The sequence below is a fragment of the Notolabrus celidotus genome, chromosome 20 (assembly GCF_009762535.1).
Source record: "Notolabrus celidotus isolate fNotCel1 chromosome 20, fNotCel1.pri, whole genome shotgun sequence".
Taxonomy (NCBI): Eukaryota; Metazoa; Chordata; class Actinopteri; order Labriformes; family Labridae; genus Notolabrus; species Notolabrus celidotus.
Window position 1 is genome coordinate 18,383,388 of NC_048291.1, and position 9,989 is coordinate 18,393,376.

A 9,989-nucleotide genomic window follows, 5' to 3' on the forward strand; every position below is an offset into this window, starting at 1 on the left:
GAGGATGGTCAAAGGGAGACTCATATATTTCGTTTTTCAGAGGAATGTTTTCAGCAATGTATCATTTTGTAATTGAAAAAATAAACTTTTAGACTAGCAAAGCGCAACATTTTTACCTATTATTGATTCAACATGATTGTTTTCAACTTTGAATAACATCATGGACGTATGCTTACATTGATTGGATGTGGCATATGCTTCCTTTGAAATGTACCGCTTGAAACAAACTTTTTGCGCTTGTTTTTTTATTCAACAAGTAGATTGACACACTAATGAACTGTCTTCCACCAGTTTAAGTCATGATGTTTGCATCAATTTCCATTAGGAGCCATGATTACCTCTGATAGTGCTTGTTTTTTTCTTACTCCCATAAGCTAATAAAAGCTAAGTGTTTAGCACTGTAGTGATTCCACACTTTTTCTGCAGGGCCTCCCTTGGGTAGACAAAAACATTAACAAGATCCCCGCCCCTTCCCCTAACCATACAAATTAACACAAAATCATACACCCATATACACTTGAAGACATTTTATTTGTGAACAAACTCCTGTCCTTTAGAATTATTTGGAATGTTGTCTACAAAAATATATAACTGCATCTTCAGTGTGTGACATGAATCAGACAATCCAGCGGACACCTATTACAAAGAGTACAGCTGAAAGTGCAACATGCCACCTACACATTTTTTGTATTTTTTGTATTTTTTGTTTGTTTGTGGGTGGCCGCCAATTGTTAAATATAAAGCATGGGGAGTTGTGAGTCATCATATTTTCTTGTATTTGTTTTAGTAGTTTTAATGTTTGGTGTCTTACTTATGTTTACCTGGCAATAATCTTACAAAATTGACCATGCTAGTTGTGCAGAGCTGTGCTCCTCTGTCATAACTCCAGGCCCCCAGAGGAGTCACAACCCCCAGTTCGGATATCACTTGCTTAAAGCAATGGTTGGCAACTTGAAGAAACAACAAGAGTAGACTGAGCTTTGAAACTATACAACTTGGAAACCTCCCTCCCACTTCCCAAAAAAATATGCATGTGACTCACTAACAGTAATAAGACTAGTACCACAGACTGTATAAATAATGAACATAGTATCTGTGACGTCACACATCTGTTTCTGTTTTGAAGCCAATTGTCGGCAGGAGCCATATTCGAAATGCCGAGCTTAACCTAAGGTCTTTTGAGCTAGTGTAAGGTGAAGAGGCAGGACTTTAGCCTCCTAGCCAACAGCTACAGTGTCAATCAAGTCAGCTGTGCTATAAAACTGACGCGTTATGAAAATCACACCCCATGTGCAGATTGAGAAATTGGTTATTCAGAATACACACATTTTTTGTACTAGGCAGTAAACATGTTTATTTCTGCTGTTAAGAGTAACTGTTTTTAAATTGGTGCATATGTGGCTTCCTGTACTTCCGAAGCCAGCATCAAGCGGACACTCGAGAAACTGCAGTTTTAACACTTCCGCATTGGCTTCAATTCTCGCAGCCGAGAAGAGGAGTCCAAAACATTGTAATCATCATTATGGCAGTGACTAGACTGTAGCTTTCACTGCCACTTTTTTGCAACTAAACAGCTAGCTTTAGCTTGTGTAATATTCAGCGAATGTGCCATGTAAGCACTGGCAGAGTTCACTTAGGCAGACAAGGAACTCACACAGGCAAGTAAGCTATTCGATTTTTAATTGGCTTGAATTGAATGTTTGACTAATCATAGACAGAAAAATCCAAAAAAGAAAGTAAGTAATAAATAAATACTATCTATTAGGGGAATATTACAACAAATAAAGAACTTGAAAATGTTCAAACAGTAAGTTAAGAACTTTTTTTTTCAAATAAAAACATTTCATTCATTAGACATAGAAGCTGCACTTTATTTGCTTGCACATTGTATTACTATAGTCAATTAGTAAGTACTGTAGATCACAGACTTACAGAGTTTTAATATTGAATATCTTGCTCTGGTATATGTTAATGATGGTCAAAAGAACGTAGATGAGTGAAAGGAAATCAGAAATATTAAGGTTATATTAGAATAGGATTTAACATTCATGTGCAGACACTTATCAACATGTACTGGTATGGTTCTCCAGGGGTTCTCCACAAGCAGGTTTATGAGCTAAGTGACAGAAGTCTAGCCCTTCTCCTATCTTTGTAAGTGTTAGAGCCATATGTGTGTGTGTCAATATTATGCGTGGACTGTTTGTTTGTTTAAAGCACTTATGTGCACACTGGGTGGCGTGTGTGTCAAGCCAGGTGTTAGAAAGCATATAGGGAAGAAGACCCAATCAGTGGCAGGTGAGCTGCCTACCGGTAGCAAACAGTTTTTGACCGTCACGCCTCGTCTCGTCTCGTCATTGTATCGTCTACAATAGCTTTAAGCCTGTAATTCTACAAGTTCATATTAGATACAACTGTGGATTGATCGACTGAGCGTATATGGTATGTTGGTGTAAATAAACCCTTGTTGATGTCAATGCACGATCAGACTTCATTCATTCATCCTGACGAGGAGGACATGTCAACTGATTCCCGGTAAAGCAGCCCCTCAGTGGCTTATAGGTGTTTGTTTCGTTTGGCGAAAGCAAGCCACTACAGTCAGCTTTTGTGTCGTCTGGCCTGAGCTGTAATAGGATTTGATGGTATCGACAATCCCTTTGGGAACTTGGACCTGTGAGTGCCTCTGCATGTTTGTCTGTGCATTTACATGGACTAACAAGGACTGTCAAATAAATGACACAGTCATCTGTTTGTTTACATGTTTGTGTAGATCTTTATGACTCAACAAACTGTACCATTTTACTAGGCCTCTCTCTTACAACACACACAGATATATAGAGGATGTGTCAGTCCACATAATTTAATCAGCTATAAATATCCAGCAGTACAACCTTTGGAGCAGAACTAATCCCTCTGAGTCAGGACAGAAAAGGGCAGAGTGAAAGAGACACACAAGTCTCCTCTTCTTAAATAATTATTACATCTTTAACTGAAGGACCTTGTGCTTCTTGAGAATTAATAAAAGGAATAAAAGTCAGGCTTTCTCAGCTTAATTAAACTCTTATAAGTCAACTCCATGAAGGTGTTATACTTCTTTTCCTCTTTTTTTTATCAGTTCTTATAACAATCTGTATCATCTGTTAGAATTCACTGTTGTTAACTCTTTTTTTAAAAAGTGCAAGTCTATATTCATTATATGCCAAGTAAAACATTTGAGGTCTTTTTCATTAATTTTGTTGATTGTGGCTCATAGCTCATGAAAATAAGAAATACAGTATCTCAAATTCTTATAATATATCCTAAGATAATTTTTTTTTTAATGATTTAAACCCAAGGAATATCCATCTTCTGCAAAAAGTAATTTCTTCTGAAATTAGTTTTTTGGACTATTAAGCGACAGTCCAGTTCTTTTTCACCTTAGCCCAGGTAAGATGCTTCTCACATCATCTCTGTGTTTATGGAGTCGCTTGGTATTTGGAATATGTTTGTTGCTGTTTTCCTGAAGATGTCTGTGCATGGTGGCTCTTGATGCACTTACACCAGCCTCAGTTTCACTCCTGGAAAGCTCTACTTAGTTCTTGTGACAACTTTTCTTGACATCCCTCTCTCTTTTCCCTTCCATTAATATGCTTTGACACAGCAGTGATCTTCTGTGGAATACCCTCGTTATGGAGAGTTTAGATGATGGCATTCTGAACATCTGTCAAGTCAGCAGTATTCCCCATAATTGTAGTTGCATGATGTGATGTTTTAATTGTGACCTGCCAAGGGACTGCAGATGTAAATTAGCTGTGGGTCATAATAATCTAATTTAAAAATAAATACAAACGTTTAAGTTAACATGTTAAACGTCTAGAATGTATTACATTTTCATTGTATTAAATAACAGATGAAGTAGTATTCAACGTATTCACTATATTCAGACATCCATTCTTATTGCTTTATTTCAATTATTTCATTTTTTATATTGTTTGTGTTTCTGTGTCACACATATTTAATAGAATGTGTACTGTGATAGTAAAGGGCACAAAAAACCCTACCACTATAATGTAAGATGATATTCTGAGCATATTTTCTTGGCTTATTTTTTGGTAATTGTATCGCATTTGTTCCAATTATTATACCAAGAAGTGAGATTACAACCTCTTTTAAGCACTGGTGTACTATAAAAAACAGATGAGTGTAGAAGACAACTTAACATACAAACACACACACAAATTCACACAGACTCACAGGCTGCATAATACATAGACATAATCTCTGTTTCTGAAGCGGTGTTCAGAAGCCTACAGCAGTTGCCATAATGGAAATCCTGACTCGACGTAATTTGCAGATGACAAGAACAGAAGTAAAGAGGTGGAGTAGAAGCGATTTCCCTATACTTTATCTTCAAAGCTGATGAGTAATTACAATCAGATAACAGAGGAGAGTACAACTTGTAACAAAGGTATAAGACTGTGATCAAATCAATAGAAATGCAGTTGTCAGTCATTACCAGGGAATCTCCTGCTATCTTGATGAAATGTATATTGAAAAAAATAAATAATAATTTAGCCTTTCTGTTTTAACGAACAGAAAAAACTATTTGTTGAAGAGTTCTAGAGATATTTCAAGTGTAGAACACATTTTAACGGTCAATTTAACTGACAGACTGACTTGGTCTGGTTGCCGATGGAGATTGATTGGACGCTGTGGACGTTCCGGACTCCAGCTGCTATGGACGTGCCAAACTCCAACGACAACAGCTACTACTACTAATACTACTACTACTACTACTACTACTACTACTACTACTATCTGTCTCATCACTATTATCTCTCTTTCTCTTTCTCTCTCTCTCTCTCTCTCTATCTCTCTCTCTCTTAATCTCCTCTCTCCCTCTTTTCAACCCCAACTCGGTTGAGGCAGATGTCTAGCATGAGTCTGGTTCTGCTCGAGATAAGACTGAGTCCTGTCGTAAGAGGCGACTGGATCGTATCCTGTCTCGATGTTGGCTAATTGCTAATAATTTAACATAGAACATGGCCTAGTCCTGCTATGTTTGTAAAAGCGTCTTGAGATAACTTTTTTGTGATTTGGCGCTAGACAAATAAAGGTTGATTAATTGATTGATTGATTGATTGGTTGATTGATTGGCATATCAACTTCCAGGTTCATTATGTAATTGTTGGGACTGTTGGTAAAATAACAATGCACACATAATTAACATAGCTTATAACCTGGCCCTCTGCATTCAATATTGAGTAGAATCAGCAATCAGGTGCAACAATTTTAGGGATGTTGCTACAGGGGCATTAACCTTTGAGCAGTAGTTAAGAGCATTTGGTTTACAGCGTGCTGGGTGCAAGGTCAGACCTCAATAAAATAAAGCCAGCAGGTTACCTTGTAACCTTGGGAGTAAGAAAATCTCAAGTAAACAGGTGAATGACAGGAGATGAAACAGTTTTCACCAAAACTTTGATAGTTCTGGAAAAACCAGCCAGCACCAGGTGAAACATTTCTCACAAAACAATTGATGAAACAACAGACCCTGAAAAAATAAAAGACTTGTGTTAGTGTTGGACTAGGATTAGTATGACAATGGGAATATCAAGATGATCCCACTCTTTCTCTAGCTATGCACTGATGTCCAACAAATGCAAATCAAACCTACTATCTACAGATTACACTGATAATTATCACATCAAAATATGCCAGAAGCTGCCCTTTACATCATTGTACACCAGCAAACATGCTTTGTAGTAGCATTTTTTGGATTCAATTTGTGAAAAGCAATTGTAACCAAAAATGTTGTGCAACCATTGGCAGCCTTAGCAAGAAAAAAACAACTCAAGCAGAGGTTTATACATGAATATGTATTTCACAGCTACCACCCTTCCCTTGCATAACTTCAGGAAGACTTTTGCATTTGTAAACAAAAGGACAAGAAGCTCTAATTATTGAGTTTTAAAATGACACTAACAAACCTGTCTCCTGCTCAGTCTGCCATACCAGCCTCTGAGGAATCTACCATCATTCCTGTGTCTAAACAAGTAAAACCAGCTGGCCCTGAAGATAACCGTCCAGTGGTGCTCACTGTCTACAGTGATGGAATACTGGCTGGTTCAACTGCTAATCAAGGACTGAACCTGCAGGTGACTGTGGGTTGATACTTCTCCATCCACATCCTAATACTATGTACATTGTGGTGGAATTTTGGGCCTTCGGCATTACTTGTAGTAGAGGGTTGTTTACGCACTTCATACTACAGCTTCAGTACAGTCATAAAGTTTTCTGAAAACACAGCTAGGTCTAATTACAGATAATAGATTAAGATAAGATAAGATAAGATACTCCTTTATTCGTCCCACAACGGGGAAATTCATGGAGTTACTCCTGTGAGGCAGCAAGACAATGAGATGATCGAGGACTGTGGTACTGTAATGCTTTAGAAAATTCTGAAGGACTCTCTGAATACATAAAATGATTTATTTCTGTATCACTGAAGGCATCCTAGGCCTCACAGGCAGAATCACCGCCAGGTATGGACACTGAACTGGACAAGACCACATGGCCGTGGCAATGTTCTCTAGAACAACAACAACAAGGAAGGCAAAATCAACAAAGACCCAAGATATCAGGATAAAAGCCTTTTCTCCCTTCATAAATTAGAAAGAAGTTATCAAATATTGAAGATAGCAGCACTAAGAGGATCATGAAAAGCTTCTACACTCATTTTGCTACGATGTACATCCCATCGTAGCAAAATGAAAAAATTGTCAATAGCCCGCCCTCCCAAAAACCTAATTTTGTTGGATAAGAGAAGGAGCTTACATGTTTAACCCCTTCCATTTATGTGTAAGAATTAAGTTAGAATATGAACAACTTGCTACCTGCATGCTTACATTTTTAAGTAGATGGATTATAGTTCACCTACACACAAGGGTTTGCTATCCCAATGGAGACTTTCTTATACATCGGAGGGAAGCTACCATATACACAATCAAAAATTGTGGTTTTAGGCATGCACAAAAAAAAGGGTCATACTTCTAAATGTACCATAGACTGACTCAAACACACTTCTTGAGTCTGTTCACCCTGACTGTATCGGGATTTTTTTCAAGCCAGCCTACCTGTAAAAAGTTTGTCAAGAAGTAAAGGAGGGGTGAGATGGTCTGGAACATTCACAGTGAGCAAGTGGGTGGGGTTATGACACATGGTGAGGGTGGATGGCTGCAAGGGACTCTTTACTGCCCACCTTACTTTCCAGTGTTATGTTTTCTATTTTGTGTAATCTGGAACATCCATAAACATGATGTAGTGATATTAACCAGAAACAGTCACCTTCATTCTGAATAGAAACTTTTGGCTGTCTTGGCCATATGTGAAAGGCAACTTCAATAAATGTCAGTGCCAGTCTTCTTAATTTCTCTACAAAATGCCAGGTGTTGGTATGTGAAGAGGCTATATTATAATCTAACAAATGCAGGTGTTATACCACTGACGGATAAAACTTCTCGACTTAAGTGTCTTGGTTTCTGTCAGCACTGTGTTCTTATCTTCAGACAAGACAGCTGCAAGTACAGTTCAATTACAAACTTTAGTACTGTAAAAATCTCAGGTCTTAAATGGGTTATTAGGTACCAACAAGTACAATGAACAGATCCAATACCATAATGTATTTATAATGCACAAAAAAATCGACTTTTATTTGAATAAGTTCTTCCATGGTGCTCAAAAAAGTGGCCTGATATTATATTTTTCTTTTACTTGTTTTATGGAAACAGTTAAAAAAAATATCTAAGTTTCAGTCAAACAGAATCCTCCTTTTTTTCTATTTGTATTTCGATTATGTTCTTAAATTCAACACTTTTTGGCTTAGAAGTGTTTGACTGACAAAAAAGAACAAGCCATGATTTCTATGAATCTTGGGTCCCTAAAATGTGATGGGCATAATTCAGTTTTTTCATGTTTTATGGTACTATTTAATCACAAAAATAAACATATTATCAATAATGAGAATAAAAAGAACACCATATTTCATTTACTATATAAAACATGGAAGAGTGTGCATAATAACAGCCCTTTAGAGTGTGAAAGCAACAGCACATGCTTGTTTGAAATGAAAATACATTCAAGAATTCCTGAAAAGTTAAGGCGGTCTTGAATGCTCATAGCATATATGGAACATGTGACAAAAGAGTGGATAACGGGTGATATAAGGGACAGAAGCATGTAAAAAAAAAAGGCTTAGCATTCACATAGGTACTATTACAGAGTTATGGTAGTAGCGGTAGTATAGTTTTGTAAGAATCCAGTTGAAGCATAACCCCTCAACTCCCCACCACCACCACCCCACACACAAACGATCACAAGCATCATCCCCCACCCTAACTACCACATTGGACCATTCCTGTCAGCTTTCATTGTTAGCTCAGTAGACTGAGCACACACCACCATTAGGCATGGGGCATGGAGGGGTGGGGGGGTAGAATCAAGAATAATCCTACCTTCTCTCATTCACAAAAGCAAGTTGTGTTGCTCCCTGGTTTGAAGTGAGTTGCTCTGGAAAGACTGAGTCAGGAGAACTGTTGTTGCTTTCTAAACTGCTACTGCACAAATTTTGTCCCTCTCTCACCACCTCTCTCCCTTTCTTTCTCTCTGCTTCTTAAGCAGTGTTTGGAGTGCAGAGAGAGTGAGAGAGATGGACAGAGAGAGGGAGGGTGACGTTTGGTGGCTAAAAGCAGCTCTGGGATCCATTCACATGCAAATGGACGAAGGAGCTTCCACTAATCCTAAGAGGAGAAGGACTACGCCTCCCCTCTCTTCCCTTCACCCCCTCCCCGTCAGAATCACTTTCTCAACAGTGGCTGAGCTGTGTGCTTCCCAATGGGTGCTGTCCCATGTGGCTGTGTAACTGACCAATTACAGCAAATCGAACATTCTTAAGAATTTGCACTGTGCCAGATACCCTGCATGTGTCTCAGTGCCTGGAGCTGGTTGCTGTGTCTGTTGGTGTTCATGTGAACATATCTGCATTTGTGAATGTGTATATTTCAGAGCCTGTAGTGGAAATATAAGTGCCAGTACTCACCCTTACTCTTTAAATTTGGTCTATCTGCATGCACTGTGTGGAGGTAAATTTTTTTGTAACTTCATATTTTTTGAAGATAAGGTTACAAGTTTAAGGGGTCTTCCAATGATAAGGGGTATGGCTGACTTGATTGAGAGGAGGGGACAGCTGTTAGAGAAGAAAACAAAGGCCCAAGCTTGAGGTAGAGACGTAGAGATATTATGAGATACCATGCAGCTGGTAATAAACATTCTCTGCTGACTCAGGCTTCTTCTACAGGCTCTGTGCGCACTCACATGAGAGGGGGGTTTAGCGCACCATTTGACGCTTCCACCACAAAAAACAGGCCTTGTCTGTAATGTGTAACGCATGCAGGCATAATGGTGGGGCAAAGTCGTTCTACTTCTGATCCTCCATTGTAGGTAGTAACAGAGGTGGAATGGGGGGAAGAAGGTTGGGACGTGTAGCGCCTGCAGGGTGGAATTGCAGTATGTAAGAGGCTATATTCATGACTAAGGGAATTAAATTGAAGTAGTCTAAATGAATTAAATTTAAGTAGTCTAAATGCATAGATAGATATGGTAGTGAGATGGAAGACTCTGGGTTAAGGCTCAACAGACCTGGCCTAACCTCTAATCTCACTTTGTGGTTCACTCCCTACCATCAACTGAAAACAACCGTCCCTCACTGATGCCTTCCCATCAAACATACCCTACTGGTTCAAAGAGACACAAAAAACAACGAAGGCAGTGGGGGTGTTCATTGCCAAGGATTTGTAGCTGTTGGTGCAATGGTTGGAGATGTAGGCTTTTGTTACTCCATGAAAATGCTCCATCCGCTTAAAGTGCCCCTTCTCACATTTTTCTGCACCACAGATTCCAGACCTATATGTATATGCATGAAAAAGTATTGAAAACAAACGGAATAAAATACAGAACCT

At 38.6% G+C, this 9,989-nt stretch overlaps 1 protein-coding gene across 1 annotated transcript in view; it reads right to left on the reverse strand.

Annotated features, from left to right (window-relative positions):
- LOC117832601 (neuronal-specific septin-3-like) overlaps positions 1 to 9,989 on the reverse strand; it is a 32,237-nt gene that overhangs the window by 14,424 nt on the left and 7,824 nt on the right.